Below are 16,994 nucleotides of genomic sequence, written 5' to 3'. Positions count from 1 at the left end.
TGTTGGGTACAAGTTGCTTTCGGAAGTTATGATTATGTTTGATTAGGGAACGGTAGTGCCACTTTGAGTATATAAGACTCATTGAACTAACTGCATGCTTTAAAAGGGCGAGTTTTGCTGAATGTGGTGGTGTACACCTGTAATCCCAGCAATTTGGGAGACTGAGGCAGGAGGATCGTAAGTTCATGGCCAGCCTGGGCAACTTACTGAGACCCTGTCTCAAATAAAAAGGACTGGGGATGTAGCTCAGTGGTAAAGTGCTTACCTAGCAAGCACATGGGCCCTGGTTTCAATCTCCAGCACCACATACAGAAAAAAAGGGTGTGTATGTTATATAATGTTTGAATTATTTATCAATAATGATGATTTTTTTTAAAGAAAAATGAGGGGAGATAAAGGGAAGGGGAAAGGGTAGGAAGATAGGAAGAGGGAGAGGAAGAGATGGGGCAAGTCTGCCTTCTAAATTAATCTTAAATTGTCCTTTCCACTCTACTATCCACCCCTGGTTCCTGCCACCGTCACCTGCCAGGGTAAATGCCACAGCTTCCCTATTTTTGGTTCCTGCCACTGTCTCATCTTCCCAAGCATCTAGAGCTGCCTTTTCTAAATCTCACATAGGTTTTGGGTCTCTCACTTCAGCTTGAACTGGCTTTCTCTGGACACCAGATAAAACCCAAACTCCTGAGCATGATGTACCAGGTTGAAACTTACCTTCATGCCTGGCTTTCTCCACCTCTTTCTCTGCCCCCAGGTCTTTGCACAGGCCGTTCTGGTTGCCAGGAACATGGTTCCCACCTTTCTCCTTTGCATGGCTTGCATTGCATCATTCTTCAGGTCTCCCGGCATCCAGACGCTCTTATCAGGAGCCTTCCTGTTGCTCCTGAACTTTATTTGTCACTGGAAAAAAGAAAAAGAGGGTGAAGTTCATAATTGATGCTGAACAAAAAAGCCAAGTGGCAGAAGAAAACAAAGATGAAAATTATAAAATGAAAATCATGAGCTTTTGCAAGGATGTGGGGCAAGTGAGATTCACTGCTGCTGGGAGTGTAAATGGTGAATCGTCCTTGAGACAGGGTCTCACTGAGTTGCCCAGAGCCTTACCAAATTGCTGAGGCTGGCTTTGAACTTGAGATCCTCCTGCCTCAGCCTCCTGAGCTGCTGGGATCACAGGTGTGTGCCTCCACATGCAGCAGTATAAATGTTATATAGGAAGAAGTGCCAGAAAGTGGAGCTGAAACCAGTCACCTCTTGGAGTGAAGTGGGAAGAGGGACAGGAACCAGATTTTTAAATCAACTGTACGAGTGATTCATGAAGTGTTGAGGGCAGGGGGTCGTTTTCGCCAGGTGGCTGCCTCGGTCCCACCCGACTGTCATCACTCTGTGGTAGGGCCTGGCCCTTTGCTGTACATGGCACGCCTCCCAGGACAGACTTGGAAGTTTTCCTCCAGTCCTTATTTGTAGAAGGGAAAGCTGAAGCCGGGTGTGCCTGAAGTCACACCCTGGCCTGGCCACTCTTATGGTCAGATCTCCCACCTCCTTTTTGGGTCCACTCTGTGAGTTGCTTCCAAAGAGGATGGTGACTTCCTCATCAAAGGTGAAGGGGAGCCACAGTGAACTCTTGAGCAGAGGAGTAACAAATTAGCATGGAGGTAATTTTCTTTTCTTTTTTTTTTTTTAAGAAGTATTTTTTAAAGAGAGAGAGAGAGAGAGAATTTTTTTTAATATTTATTTTTTTAGTTTTTCAGCGGACACAACATCTTTGTTTGTATGTGGTGCTGAGGATCGAACCCGGGCCACGCGCATGCCAGGCGAACGCGCTACTGCTTGAGCCACATCCCCAGCCCAAGGAGGTAGTTTTCTTTTGGTGCCAGGGATTGAACCCTGGGGCAATTTACTACAAAGCTACACCCTGAGCGAGCCCCTTTTTATTTATTTTTTGAGACAGACCTTGAATTTGTGACCCTCCTACTTCAGCCTCCTGAGTCCCTGGCATTACAGGTGTGCACCACCATGCCTGGCTCGTGTAGGTGATCGTAAAGGCCCTTGTTGATAACACCTTTGTCCCAGTCACCTTCCAGTCTGTTGCAGTTGAGTGTCTTTTCCCTGGTTTTCGTGATCTGGTCCCTTTTGGGAGCATGCCTGGTAATGATTTAATGCTGGCTGTGGTAGATCTGTTACTGCGAGGGGACCAGTGCAGTGTGGCCTACTCTAGACTAGGTGAGGCCTCCCTGTATGGCAGCCAACCTGTTGGGGCATCCTATGGGCCCTGTTAAGGCTTACTCTGGGGCTTACAGAGCTGCTGTTTATTTGGGGAGCCCTTGCCTCTGGAGAGGGGACTTCTGTGCTCTCCTGGGAGATCCCTGGGGTGTTACCGGCCTTGCCTTGTTGGGCTCAGGGTCAGCCTGATCCTCGCACAGGGCGAGCGCTGGACCCTGCAGCTGTTCCTTCCTCAGGAGCTTCCCAGTCCTCATGCAGCTTGTGGGCAGGCCACAGCCTGTAGGGAGTCGGCACCAAGTTCCTGGGCTCCTTCTCCCGTTTTTCCCTTCTAGATTTGCCTACCTCCAGTCCCTGTCCTCAGCTCAGCAAGGTTGTCTGTTTTCTCTTCTCTGATCCACCCTGGGAAGATGCCCACTGGGGAAGCCAGGGAGCACAGGCCCCCTTGTTTCCTTCTCTCACAGCCTCAGGCCTGGGGCGCTGGGTGCCCTGCAGGCCTCAGTGCTTGTACATGCGTGCTCACGCTGTCCAGCTTTCACAGTTGTCTTTAGCCAGAGGGTTGCACACAGCGATTCTCTCTGCAAGCAACATTTTATTTATGTGAGTTTTTGGTGCATTATGATTGTACACTCCTAGGTGCACATACATAATCAGCTTATTCCCCAATATCTCCTCCCCCCTTCTGCTTGCTCTGCTCCACTCTGCTGATAATCCCTTTGATCGTTCTTCTTATTTTAATTAATGTGTTATAATGTGCAAGATTCGTTGTGGCAAAGTCCCAGGATTTCATTCCACCCCCCTTCCTCTTGGCTTAGAAGCTGCATTTGGGGGCAAACCTTTCCTAATTCCTCATATAGCCACCAGAGGGCACATCTGCCTGCCCAGCTTGTTCTCAGGTGGGTCAGGCCCTGGGCCTGTGGGTGCAGCTTGGAGGAAGTCCTGCACCCTAGGCTATGTGGGACCCCCACTTCCACCACACCCTGCTTCTGCTGTAGGGAGATGGTAACCCACCCAGTCTCCTTCCCGCCCTAGAGACATGCAAGAGCCCCCAGTCCCCCTGCTTCCCTGAGGAGTTAAGACCCCCAAGGCACTTGGGCAGGACTCCTGGCCCCCCACGCTGAGCCAGGTAAGGTCTTGGGTGGCCGCAGCAGGCTGGGGGAGTGAATGCCGAGTGAAAGAACAGGTGTCCTCTGCTCCTACCCAGGCCTGGGGTTCACCGAGGCTGGCATTTCTTCATGGGGTCACAGCTACACCCCAAAGTACTGCTCTGTATTGGTGTGGGCCAGGGAACCACTCTGATCCATCCCGGGCCTCCCCACTCTGGTTCAGCCAGGGCCTCTCCACTCTGATCTAGCCAGGACCTCCCCACCCAAGGCCTCTGCCATCAGCAGAGCCCTTTCTATAACAGTGGCTGTGGTAGCCAGTGTCCAGACGGCCCAGTAGACCACTGCAGGGATTTGTCCTCCTGTCTGTGCTGCCTGTGGCTCCCAAACCAACAGATGCGGGGTGTGGTGTGAACCTCAGGGAGGCCTGGCGATTTCCTGCCCTGTAGGCAGTGTGGGGAGTCTGGCTACTCTAGCCTCATCTCAAGGAGAAGAGTCCCCTAGCTGGCCCATAGGAGGGTCTCGCAAGGCAGCAGTGCTGGAGCCCGCCCCAGCAGAGGCTGCTCGCGCGTCGCTCCACACGGCATGCCATCTGTCCCTGCCTTTGGCCCACTTCTGTTACTAGAGGTCCTGCCTGAACGTCAAGCCTACCAGCCTCATGTCCTCATGCCGACCTCTGCATGTCTGTCTCCACCTCTTATGCAGCCAACACCCACCCCTTCCACTTAAAAAAAATTTTTTTTAGATGTTGATGGATCTTTATTTTATTCATTTATTTATACATGGTGCTGAGAATCGAACCCAGTGCCTCACACATGCTAGGCAAGTGCTTCACCACAATCCCAGCCCCACCCCTTCCGTTTTTGGCCTGGACCTGCCCACACCTCTCTGACCAAATTTCTGCATAATCCACCTCCCAGTATTCCTGGGTGATGCTGTCAGCTGACCAGAAGGATCACAGCAGTGGGACCAGAGGCTCGCCCTTGACTCCCAGGTTGTGGAGGAGGCCTGGAGGGTTTCAGGGTGGGGGTAGCCAAGGTGGAAGGCCCTTGAGCACTCAGCATGCCATGTGGAAGTGGCCAGTGGTTTCAGAGCTGGCGCAGCCACACCCAGACCTTCTCCAGACACCCTGCAGAAGTGTGGGGGCCAAGCCTCCTTTCCAGCTGCATTTGCACCACCTGCCAAGCCTGAAGCCTGAGGATTGGTGGCTGACCTTTTAAACGGCTCACTGTGTCCCCCACTGAAGGTGGAGCAGCCTATCCCCGGCCTGCCCACCTCCACTGTGCAGGATCAAGCACAGGAGAGATGCCACAGAGAGGCAGCTGCTTGAGCATGCTTCTCCCCGTTCATAACAGACAAGGAAACACGGGGCCCGTGTTCTGCCCTCGGGCTTCTCCAGAGTCCTGTGGGAAGGAGGGCTGCCCAAGCCTGTGCTGAGCACAGCTTTGTGGAAGCAGAGTGTCCAGTGCCGGCCCTGCATGGCTGCTGTGGGCCTGAGCCTCACCTCTCTCAGCCTCTGCTTCCTTTTTGGAGAACGGCAGCAAGAGCTGTGAGAACCTGTGGGTGGTTGTGGCCATGCAGATGCCTGGTGCCTGCCCAGCACCTGGCTGGTCACAGTACTGCTGAATGCTACGTTTTGTGAACTGTCCTGCACAGCCTGCCTGCACACCTTCAGGTGTCCTGTGGACATGGCGTCAGGCTCCGGCCATGAGTCTCCATGTGAACAGAAGCCAGCACTGGAGGGTGCTCTGAGGCCTCCTTGCTGCTGCCCTGCTGGGCCTGGGAAGCAAGTCTCCTGGTGCACACAAGGTGTGCGTGGCAGGAGGGGAGCGTCCCTCGGGCCCTGCGCAGGCAAGCTAGCCGCATGAGGACTGGGGCAGAAGCAGGGGACCTCCTAGGTTGTTGGGCAAGGTGACCATGGCTCTCTTGTCCTAGAGAGAGGGGGATGGAGAAAAGGAGGCTGCCTGTGGGTGAGCTTTCTTCTAGTTGTAAGCTTGTTTTGTGGATAGGCCAAGGTGGTCCACGTGTGACCTTGGCACTGTGCCCAGTGTGCAGGACGCAGTTGGTAAGTCCCAGCTATTGTGGGAAGTCTCACTGGGCTCCAGGCTCTGGGACCTGGGCAGGTCATAGGCTGTGGACTGGCGCTTTCCCTTCCACGTGGGGGAGCATGGGGTTGAAGGCCTTTGGCTCCTTCCTGGGCCACCTGTTCCTTTCTGCTCCAGGTTGGGTGCCTCTGTGGTCATGGAGCTGGGGTGATTTCAGCACCTGCTGGGGTAGACAGCATCCTAGGAGCCATCCCTGGGACTGAATTTGTGAGGGCCACTTGGAGCAGAAGATGGTGGCAAGTGAGGTGGGCTGGGCCAGCAGCCGGGATGGAGAGGTGGGGACCCACGTCCACTGCTGCAGCCAGTCTTTCAGGCCGCAGTAGGTGATGGGATGGCCCCCTGCTAATCCAGGCAGCTCTAGGTGAGCTGTGGGGTGTTGACTGGGAGTCCTGGGGGGTCCACAGCCTGCCTGGTGTGGTCATCCCCTCTGCCACCACTTCCTCTCCCAACCTTGCCTGCCTCCACTCATCTGTGTGATCCTGACTTTAGCTGGGTCCTGAGAGTCACGGCAAGTGGATAGAAAGAGCATCAGCTGGAATTCTTATCCAGGGTGCTCCTGGCAGCCTTGTCCCGACCCACGACTGGAAGCAGCCAGGAGCCCATCGACGGAGTCGTGGTTGAATACATCCTAGTGCAGCCTGACTGTGACCACGCAGTGGGCACATCCCAGTCCAGTGCGAGGATGGGGTGGCTGCATGGTCACATCTAGTCTAGTCAGCTCTCATGGTGGGGAGAAGAGGAGGCACGCTTCCATAGCACAAATGCCCCTCCAACAGTCGTGCCAAGCAGATGCTGTGAGGAGCTCCCAGGTGAGAGTCTGGCGTTAGGCGTCACCTGACAGTGATGGGCTGGCCTGGGGGCTGCAGCAGTTGGCTCCTGGGCTTGGGGTGCTCCAGTGTCGCCCTTGTTGCAGTACACTATGATGCATGAGTGTGGGGCCTTGCTCTGTATGCTGCACTTCAGAATAATAAAATCAAGGGTTAGGAAGGCATTAGGGGCCATTGGATTTTCTAGGGGAGCTGGCTACTAAAATCACATCCATGGCACCACCCGAGAGCCGGGGGTCCTGTGGGTCTAGAGTGCAGCCGGGAATCTGTGGCACCTCCACCTGGTTCTGGGGCCTGGAGCTGTGCCACTGGACTGGATTGTGCATTTTTAAATCTCTCGGCCATTTGGGGAGGTAGTCTTGTGCCTAGGACCCCTTCAGACCTCTTCCCCAGCGCTGCGGACAGTGCCAGCTGTTCCCATGGGGGAAAGCTGTGTATCAGCCCTAGCTGGGAGGGCCTGGATACATCGTGCCTCTCTGTCTCACATGGGCTCCTGTACCAGCCCCTGCACCCCAGCAGGCTCCCGCGTGCCAGTCTCCTCCCAGAGGTCCTTGCCCTGTGAGAATTTCTGACTGGGCCGCAGGAGCTGCCTGGCGTCATGCCTCTGCTCCTTTGGTCCCAGATGACTGTGGGGGCCTCTGGAGGAGTTGAACACCAGAATCGCCTTTAGGTGCCAGACCCCTGGATACCCCCACCCCATCCCTGTCATCCTGGCCTGGCTTTCCATGGTCAACAGGACCTGGGGACCTTGGCCCAGCACCTCCCCTGGCTGCTCTCTGGGTCTCTTCCTTCTCTCAGGCCAGGGATTGCTCAGCTGGCTGGCCTTCTGAGTGGGTGATACCCAGGTCCTTGGCATCCTGATAAATCCTGGGGAGCCACTCACAGCCCAGGGGGAGCAAGGGTCCCTATGTCCTTCTCACAGGTCCACCTGCTGCAGAGGCGTGTCTGCTAGTGCAGCTGGAGCTTTGCTTTGGGCTCTGCAGCAGGAGGGATGGGGCTGTGCACATCTGCACATCGTGTTGCCTCAGAATGGCCTCTGGAGGGAGGGGGGCTGTTAGTCTTCTGATCAGGTAAGTTCTCTGTGCTTAGAAGTTTCTCTTGGGGTCTGGACTGGGAGGCGGTGGTCCCAACTGCATGAAGAGAAGGTTCTGTAGGAAAAGAGAGCAGGTGGGGTTCCTGCAGATGAGGCTGCAGGGGCTGTGCCTGGAGGAGCCACTGTGAGACCCTGGTCCAGCCACTGGGAGCTGCAGCCTCTGTGGGCTGCAGTTTCTGACTGTCACTGGCTCCAGCTAAGTGCACAGGGCTCATTTTCAGGAGTGAGCGGACAGGGTTGCATGGAGCTCTGTGTTTGCTCTGGTGTGTGGCCCTGTGTGCTGGCTGAGAGCAGTCCTGCGCTGGGGAGGAGCTGGGCCTGCACACCTCGGCCTGGGCCCTGCACTATGGGCAGGGCAGGTACATGTTGCACAAGGTGCTACATTGTGGAGCGTCATGTGGCCAAGCTTTGTGCTGTGTCCCAGGGGCGTGCAGGTGTGTGGGTTACATCCTAGGAACCATGGCTTCTCCCTCTGCTCTGCAGTGCCTGGAATGCTAGTTCCTGCCCCATGGTGGGCTGCGGGGGTGCCACTGGGTCAGGAGGGGTCCCCTGTGCTGTCTGCCCCCGTGGCCCTGGGGCTTGGCCGCCACACTCTACACCCACCGCAGGGGCACAAGGGAAAGGAGTGTGTGTGCACGTGGCCATGCTCTGTGTGTGCATACACGTGCACGCATTGTGCTGTGTGTTTATTGTGTTGGGGGCCGGTTTTATAGGTATGCTGTGGGTATTGTGCATGCTGTGTGATGTGAGTTGTGTCGTGTGTGTGTGTGTGTGTTCCAAGCCCTCGGCAGTCTGCCCAGTCCTGCCTTCCACTCTGCTTGCTGAGTGGGTCCGACTGCTCAAATCCAACTGCTACCTGGTGAGCCTGGCCCTCATCATGCTGGTACCTTGGGCTACCTCATATCTCAGACAGCTTGGCAGGACAGTGGGTCTATGGGCATGTGGGTTGCCTGGGCATCAGCGTCTCCTGCTGCATCCTGGCACTCACTGAGGAGAAGCAGGAGCCCTGGCAAGCAGACCCTATTCTCTTCCTATCGCATCTTCCTCACCACAACACAAGGGACCGGGGCTGCAGAGGTGTCCCTGTCAGGCAGAGCATGATCCCATTCATCAGAGCTGCACCTGACAGTTCTCCAAGCAGTGTTTGTCGGTACCTTGAGGTTGGGGACATCAGAGCCATCGTCACAATGACACTGAGAGGAGAACCTGGAGCACTGATGTTCCAGGACAGGAGAAGGGGCACCTCAGCCCCAGAAGGCAGGGAAGCCCCTGTCCCGCATCCTTTTGTCCCACCTGGGGTCAGGGCAGGTGGATGGTGACGTCCACCTGGGTGATGGTCCTCTTCACGCACTGCTCTGGGTTGAATTCTGCTATCCTCCAAAACCACCCAAGACACTAGAGGATGACGTCTTCCCCGTCTCTGAGCCCTTAGCCCAGTCGTGTGGACATGGAGTTGGCCCCAGAACTGCAGTAGAGCTCAGCTCTCGGACCTCTCCTCCTGTTGTGCTGAAGCAGTCAATTGGCAGGAGCCTCCCCCGGTCTTGGCCTCGGGACAGTGCCCGTGTGGGTCTGAGTGCTCTGACCTGCCCCTCTCCCAGGGAGCTCTGTTCACAGGAAGCACCACAGTGGACCCCAACCCTTGGCAGGAAGGACATGGCCAGCGCTTCTAGGAGAGCAGTGGAGAGTCTCCATTGGAATGTTGGATTTGTGACTTTTGGAAAACCTGTGTCCACCACTGTGGGGCCACAGCAGCCTCAGGCAGCAACTTCTCTGGTGAAAGTGGTGGGATCCCAGTGATATGTTTTGGTGCCCATGGTGGAGTGTCGGCCACCTTCGGGAGGACCATGTGACTCTGCAAACTTGTATTTTCCAAGTGCCCCAAGGCTAGGTGTTCCACATCATGCCTGGCAAAAGGTCCGTTCAGATTGCAACACAGACCGATTGGATTTTCCTGTTCCAGGAGGAGGAGAAACATGATCACAGGCTGCACTTCATGATGCTTCCAGAACCTTCCATCGCTGAGCATCCCCACCCTTCCCAACCACATCATTTCCTGAGTCTGGGTTCTCTGCATACATTTCAACCAAAATAAATCTAGCAGTGAATTGAACGCAGACATGAATCTGCTGCTGTCCGGGCCCAGCCTTAAGGAGGTGAGCATCACTGTAGCACAATGCCCTTCTCACTGAATTTTCTTTTCACCTTGGAAACTACCTTTTTTTTTTTTTCAAATTGGTCTATTACATGTAATGGGTTCATTCGTGTAATTTTAAATAAAATGAATATTTACATATTCTCAGTGTTCATCTCTAATGTCTATTTATTTGGTACCAGGGATTGAGCCCAGGGGTGCTCAACCACTGAGCCACATCCCCAGCCCTTTTTACATTTTATATAGAGACAGGGTTGCTTAAGCCTTTCCTAAGCTGCTGAACTGGCTTTGAACTTGGCGATCTTCCTGCCTTGGCCACCACTGTCACTAGGATTACAGACTGTCACTGGCTCCAGCTAAGTGCACAGGGCTCATTTCTAGATATGAGCCACACAATTCAGAGTTCTTTGGGATTCTCAGTAATTTCTAAGAGTATGAATGGCACAGACACGTATGTCTGGGAGCCATGCAATCAGAACACAGCTGGGTATTGAACTTTTAACCCGAATGATTTACCCAGATGTATTTTCTTGCCTTAAATATTGAATTTTAATTGCCAAACTCCTAAGAATGAACTCAATGCAAAGGAGCTGATTTTCCTTTTCTCCCTTCTCATTTTGAGCGAGAGTGGATGGGCAACAGCCAGGGCTCTGTGTGGAGCCCCCAGGCCTCCTGTGGCATATGTGGAACCCACCAGCCGAAGCAGCCCTAGTCGCACGCTTCAGTGACTCCTTGCTGTGTCTTGCAGTCGTTTCTTGTGATGGTTGCATTTTGTTCTGGTGCTCGCCACAGTGTCAACATGCTAAGGAAGGGGTGGCTTTAAATAGCATCACGACATCTGAAGTTAGCATGCACAGTGCCTGCCAAGCTCTTGATAAAGGATCATTTTTTTTCCTTCTGCTTTGATTTCGGGAAACCGAGGCAGAGGTAGGAGAGACTTACCTATGGTCACAGGCAGGGCCAGCCGCTGCTGGTCTTCCACAGGACACTCAGCTCTGCCCACTCTCCACCCCTCCTGTCTCTTCCTCCCTCTCATGACTCCTGAGGGCAGCTGGGTGCCCTTAGGACCTGTGCAGAACCTACCCCGGGGCAGATCATGCCTTCCCATGCATGCCAGGGCCACTGGGATCAAAACCCTCAGAGAAGAGCCGGGCGCCATGCTGCACAGCTGTGATCCCCGCGACTCTGGAGGCTGAGGTGGGGGATCGAAAGTTCAAGGGCAGCCTGAGCAACTTAGCGAGACCCCATCTAAAAAACTAAAAAATTAGAATTAGATATTTAAAGCCAGAAAAGTACATCTGGGGTGTGGCTCCGTGGTAGAGCACCCCTGGGTTCAATCTCCAGCATGGGGAAAAAAAAGCCCCAAACTCCTGTGGCATCTCAGAGACTGGGCGGTCAGTGCTTGCCCTGGAGGAACTTATATTCCAGGCCTTAAGCACAACACAGTCACTGTCACTTTAAAGTGACAGAACAGCACATGCTCATCCTGGAAACTGGAGAAAGTGAAAAGAGCGCACAGTAGTTCTCACTCAGAGTGTCCAGCACAAAGCCTCTCCTGTCCTGTCCACGAATCTCCCTGCAATCCACAAGGGGGCCCCCACCCTTTGGTAGACCAGGAAGGCGTGGGGGCACCCGCGGTTGACTCATACCCCAGGCTCCTTCCCATCTTCAGCTGTTGGGGAACTAAAATTGACAGCCACCCTCCTGCCAGCCCAGAACTCCCCACAGGCGAGGGTGGGGAGACAGACGCCCGCCCAGCAGGGGCGGCCCCTCCCACGCAGTCTACAGACAGGAGCTGGTCCTTAATGTGGGACCTGGCTGCAACTTTTGTCACGCACAGCCCATCCGAGTGGCTGGGGTGGCTGGAGGGTCTGTTGGCACCTGCCTTCATCTCAGCCTCCACAGGCACCTGCTGACATTGGGCTCTGCGTTAGCTTTTTTTCCTGCTATTGAAGCCAGATTTAAAGTTAGGTAGTCAGTGTAGTTAGGTAAATCAGGTCTAATATCGAGTAAGATCTAAAATGGAGGCCATGCTGACAATGATTCCAAAGTCCACCCCAAAGAAATGTTAATGGAACCCAGGAAACAGCCCCCCAACAGACTGGGAGATAGCGCATCCCAAGAAGTGATAATGAAGTCCTTCCTGCCCAGATTACTTGTTTGGCCCACCTGTGTCCCACCCCTCGGGCCTTCCCACCTACATTCCATCACCAAAACTATAAAAAGGGGAGACAACCGCACCTCCACTGATTCCACCACTTGGGTCCCCTTCTTCCTCCGGGAGAAGTCTTTTCTGCTGTCCTTTAATAAACTTCTAATTTCTAGTCTGACCTGGCCTCGGCGTGCTTTTCTGGTGTTATTCTTCAACATTGGGGAAGCAAGGACTCGTCACCGGTCAACAGCGTAACACTATGACTAAAGGACTTGATCACACAACAGTAGAGGAAAGGCACAGTTCAGAGGTCTCAATCCATGGACAGGTGCTCCACTCCCTGGAGCTCAAGGTGAGGCAGATATCATGGCAGAGGGAAGCTCACAGGATGATCAGGAAGCAGAGAGACTCCACATGCCAGATACAAATACATGCCCCATAGCTACGCCCCAATTCCCACTCCTCCAGCCACACCCGCCCGCCTCCAGTTACCACCCAAATGATCCCATCAGGGATTAATTCATGATCAGGTTAAGGCTGTGACCCAGTCATTTCTCCTCCAAACCTTTTTGCATCGTCTTACATGTGAGCTTGTGGGGGACACTACATCTAAATCCTAACAGGCTCCCTCCCTGGAACACTGGGAGAAGGCTCTAACTTCTCATTCATGGCTCAGAGGAATAGCCCTCAGGTCCCTGAGAAGGAGGTCCCTGGATTGCAAAAACAGCTCTTATTTAGCTTTATAGAAATGTTCACATGATTCAAAAGGGGCACAGAAGAAGTAAGCAGCCATTTCTAAAGTAAATATACTTAGAAAAGCAAAGGGAAAGTCCCCTTCCCCTTTTGCACCAGGGAGAAGTAAAGTGTTTCCTGGTTTTTAGTTCAATTTGCCCGTCTGGAGAAAGGTTGGAAGTTCTGTGCCAGCTTAGTCAGACTGAGCAGAGCCAGAGGGGCAGATGGCAAGGGGTGGAGAAACAGGCCCAGGAAAGGTGCAGGAGCTCAGGGATGGCCTGGGGCTGAGGGGCCCTGCCAGGTCGTCACAGGGCCCCCGAAGGTGCGGAGGATCTTGATCAGGTCGAGGGAGCCAGGAGCTGCCTGTGGGGTGCAGCTGGGCTGTGCAGGTGGAAAAGAGAGGCCGAGGGGGCAGAGGAGAGAGGAGCCAGGCGAGCCCAGCGTGGCCTCTGGGGTGCAGTGACACAGTGCACTGGCTGGGCTGGGTCCGGCAAGGCCCCCTGAGATGCAGGCCTGGGCACAGCAGCTGACTTTGAAGGTGTGAAAGGAGGCAGTGAAGGCAGGTCCTGAGCTGTGGTGTCTGGCTCTGACCCCTGGGGCGCCGCCGCCTGTGGCTGTCCCCTAGGTGCTCACTCCTGAGGACAGGAGGCGATGGCTCTCCACTCCTGCTCCATCGAGTGACAGCTGACTCAGGGTGACCACTACCCCCACCCACCCCCATTCCGTGAGCTCTGTCGGGCGGCAGAAAAGAGCCTGGTGGGGCTAGGCACGGGCATCCCCCCTTCAGGGAGATCTGAGTGAAGCCTGGGGCACAGGACAGTGGCCAGACGCAGGGAGCCGGGAGCCGGGAGCTGGAGACCTCCCAGCACACCCTGCCCTGCCTTGCAGGGAGGCCACAGCCCAACGGAGGAGAACACGCACAGCTGGGTAAGCAGCTGCACAGACCGCTGCTGGAGACGGGAGGCCATGGGTGTGGCCAGACAGCTCACCAACGGCTGTGGACGTTCCTGTGGGCCACCAAGCAGCCTGCAGGCGCTGGGGGAGGCTGAGCCCAATTCGGGCCCTGGGGACCAGTGCTCTGTTCTACAGCAGGGAAATGGCTGCTGGGACCGCCGGGCTGCAGCTGCCAATAAGCAGGTGTCTCCATGTCCAGAACCAGGCCAGGGAGAGAGCTCAGCTGGTGAAGGGCTTGCCTCGCATGTTCAATCCGCATCACGGAAAAAAAAAAAGGTGTCCAGAACCACAGGAGCCCCCGAGTCTGCAGTCAGCTCAGGCCACACGAGAGACCTTCTCAGAAGCAAAATAAGATTTAAAAAGTAAAAAAAGTGACAAGACAGATATGCACTGACCAGTGAGTGGGTGATAGATGTGGTCCACTCACACTGTGAGTGGCAACGGACATGCAGATGGGTGTGCCCTGTGACAGAGACCAGCCTTGAGACATATCATCACGGACTGGACACAAAGGCCAGCCGTGGCCGGATCCCCTTCCCTGGATGTGGGCAGCACAAGTAAACCCACGGGATGCCACGTGGACTGTTGGGGGCTGGGGAGGGTAGGGGGGGCCTGCTGCTGGGGCAGGGTCCTGTAGGGGGGAACGTTCTGGAACCAGCTAGAGGTGAAGGTTGTGGGATGAAAGGGCCCTCAGGCTGCCTGGAGGGACACTCCCTCCCACCTTGGCGCCACTCCCCTCTGGGACTTGCCACCCTGACCCTCTGTTGGCCACCCCAAGGACAAGGACACGGGCTACTCCAAGCACATTGCCAGGGCAGAAGGATGGATGACCTTTCCCTCTCATTGAGACTGGAGTGGGATGCTGACCCCGAGTCTCCCTGGGCCATAGGACAAAGGGCTCAGAGGGCTGCCACCTAGCGAGTGTCTTCAAAGTCTGGTTTCATAATTTTGGGGTGTGTTGGGGAGCCTCTCTGGTCTGTGCTGAGCTTGGATCTTGGACTCCCCCACTCCCGATCCCTGAGCTCCTGGAGGGTCATTGGCTGCCCTGACCTTGCTCCACCACTGCTCTTGCTGGGCTTCTGTGAGACACGTCCAGGGCCACCAACTGCATCCTCTCTCCCAGGCTGGCTCAGCGCTCCTTGCTGCTGGCCCAAGCCCACTGCACAGGGAGGACCTGAGATGTGCCCTCCTAGCACTCGTGGGATCGAGGTGTGTTTTTACAAGATATCAACAATATTAAACAACAATTTCAGTAATTTTTTTAAGAGAGAGTGAGAGAGGAGAGAGAGAGAGAGAGAATTTTTTTTTAATATTATTTTTTAGTTCTCGGCGGACACAACATCTTTGTTGGTATGTGGTGCTGAGGATCGAACCCGGGCCGCACGCATGCCAGGCGAGCGCGCTACCGCTTGAGCCACATCCCCAGCCCCAATTTCAGTAATTAAAAAAATTAATGTCGGGGCTGGGGTTGTGGCTGAGTGGTAGAGCATTTGCCTAGCAAGTGTGAGGTCCTGGGTTTGATCCTCAGCACCACATAAAAAGCAAATAAAATAAAGGTATCATGTCCAACTACAACTAAAAAATAAATATCTTTTTAAAATTAATGTCAGTATCTAGCAAAAGTAAAGCAAGGCTGGTGCTCCCGTGCCCCAGGAGTGGTTATTGACGGTTTCTGGCTTGTGATTCCTTGAAGTCCAGCACCCCTGCTCTGAGGTGGGGCCTGAAGGGGCAGAGGCCCTGGGAGAGAGTTGGGGGCCGAGCTGTCCAGTCCAGTCAGAGGGACGGTCCAGGGCTCAGACAAGCAGATTGTCCCTGCCTTGGGGCCTGGAAGCACCTTCTGTGAGTGGGTGGGCTGTTCTTGTGGACAAAAGGACTGCAGAAGCCAAGGGCTGGAGCCAGGGCTGTGCTCCTCTGGCCACCTGTGGGCTGGCCTGGTGCCCACCTGTTGAGGAGGATGGGCACTGAAGCTGCCCAATTGATGGTTGCCGTGAGGAGTGACCGGGGACTTCTGAGATCTGGGCCTCTGTGACGCACCATGCTGCTTGTCTGACCCTGGGGACTTCCTGCCTTCTCTGCTCCCCCTTGAGGTCCTGAAATCTGGCCATAGAATAAGTGTACCCGCCCTGTTCAGGTTCCCTGGAACCTGGTGCTTTCTGCTGTGCCCTGGGCCAGTGACCTCCACCCCAGCTTCCCCATGCAGCCTCTCCACCCACACAAGGGCCACTGCACATCTTCTCCAGCTTTGGGACAGGTTCAGGTCTTGGGCCCCATCTGCTCGTGGTGACTCTCCAACCCTGTGTGGAGTCTCCGCTGCAGCCAGCTCTGTGTGGACGGTGTGTGTCCAGCCCACCCTCAGGAAGACCTGGTGAGGACAAGAGTCCTAGAGGGGAACCTCCCATCTCATGGCCTGAGGAGTCAGGGTGGGGTCCTGGCCAGGGGCATTCTTACCGTTTCACACCTGGACGATCTTTAGCTTTGCTTTTCTCACCTTTGGTCTGGAGATTTGGGCAGAGGTTTCTCCAGAGCAGGCCTGTGAATGGACAGCAAGCACGGGCCAGGCACTCAGCCTCCTGGCCACCAGCTCAGCCACAGGCTCAGCTACAGGTGGTGCCACATGCAGAACAGGGCTGGGGGGACATGCTGAGCTGGAGCCCTTGCCTGTGGCAGGATGGGGAGGGGCACACTGTGTGGCAGCACGGGGTGGGGGGGGGCATTAGACCTGAGTTGCGTGGGCCCCAGGAGAAGGGACAACACACCCACATGGGAGTGCGCTTTAACAGTCACTTCACTGTTGACAGAGGCCAAAGGAGAGCTGACATGTTGATGGACAGGCAAGAGCAGTCCACCCACAGGGAGTGCTGCTGAGCCTGGCCGGGCCGGTGCCGACCCGCCCCGCCACCGTGAGGGCAATCCAGGCAGGCTGGAGGTGAAACTGTGAAAACCTCTGGTAAAACACCAACACTGGAAAGGGGTCGGTCTCCCCAGCCTTTCTCCAGGAAGCTGATTAGCCCTGGTCCCCACCTTGTGAGGGTGAATAACTGCCCTGGGAGTCTGGCCACTCCCCCTTGAGGTGTGAGCGCTTCCTGTTGCAGACCCTGCACAGGCCTTCAGCCCCAGAGATCAGGGATATTTTTTAATATCTATTTTTTAAATTTTAGGTGGACACAGTACCTTTATTTATTTTATGTGGTGCTGAGGATTGAACCCAGTGCCTCACACAGGCTAGGTGAGCGCTCTGCCCTTGAGCCACAGCCCAGCCCCTAGGGAATTTTTTTTTTAATGAAGAAAAAAGTCGTAGGTATATGATGGGTGAGTCTGGGCTCCGAATTTGGAGTTTTCTTTGGAGTTCTGTTCCTCTCTGAGTGCTGCTTGCTGCCTCTCGACTGGCCTGTTTCCAGCAACACCATGGCATTGGAAGCACAGGGACACAGACGCGACAGGCCTGCGTCCTAGGCTCCTGGCACCCAGTGCCCATCAGGCAGATCCAGAGGTAGAGCGCAGTGAGCCCTGCGTGGGCTCCAGCAGCACCACAGGGCTTTGTGGGCGCTGAGACTGTCTTGGAAACAACAGTGGGTGGCGCACAGCCCTGGGGGCTGCTCAGGGTGGGCCTCTGACTCAGGAGCCAGGTGGCTGAGGTGGAGCTCTGCCCCTCGGGGAGCCAG

At 55.1% G+C, this 16,994-nt stretch overlaps 1 long non-coding RNA gene across 1 annotated transcript; it reads left to right on the top strand.

Annotated features, from left to right (window-relative positions):
* Window positions 1-63: 63 nt before the first annotated feature.
* Window positions 64-9,417, top strand: LOC308638302. The gene is made up of 3 exons (XR_014019819.1): window positions 64-1,649; window positions 1,738-1,850; window positions 4,974-9,417. It is a non-coding gene; the product is annotated as an uncharacterized lncRNA (long non-coding RNA).
* The last annotated feature ends 7,577 nt before the right edge of the window (window positions 9,418-16,994 follow it).

The sequence above is a fragment of the Spermophilus citellus genome, assembly GCF_964194105.1.
Source record: "Spermophilus citellus genome assembly, chromosome: 18".
Lineage (NCBI taxonomy): Eukaryota > Metazoa > Chordata > Mammalia > Rodentia > Sciuridae > Spermophilus > Spermophilus citellus.
This window is presented reverse-complemented; position numbering and strand designations above follow the sequence as displayed.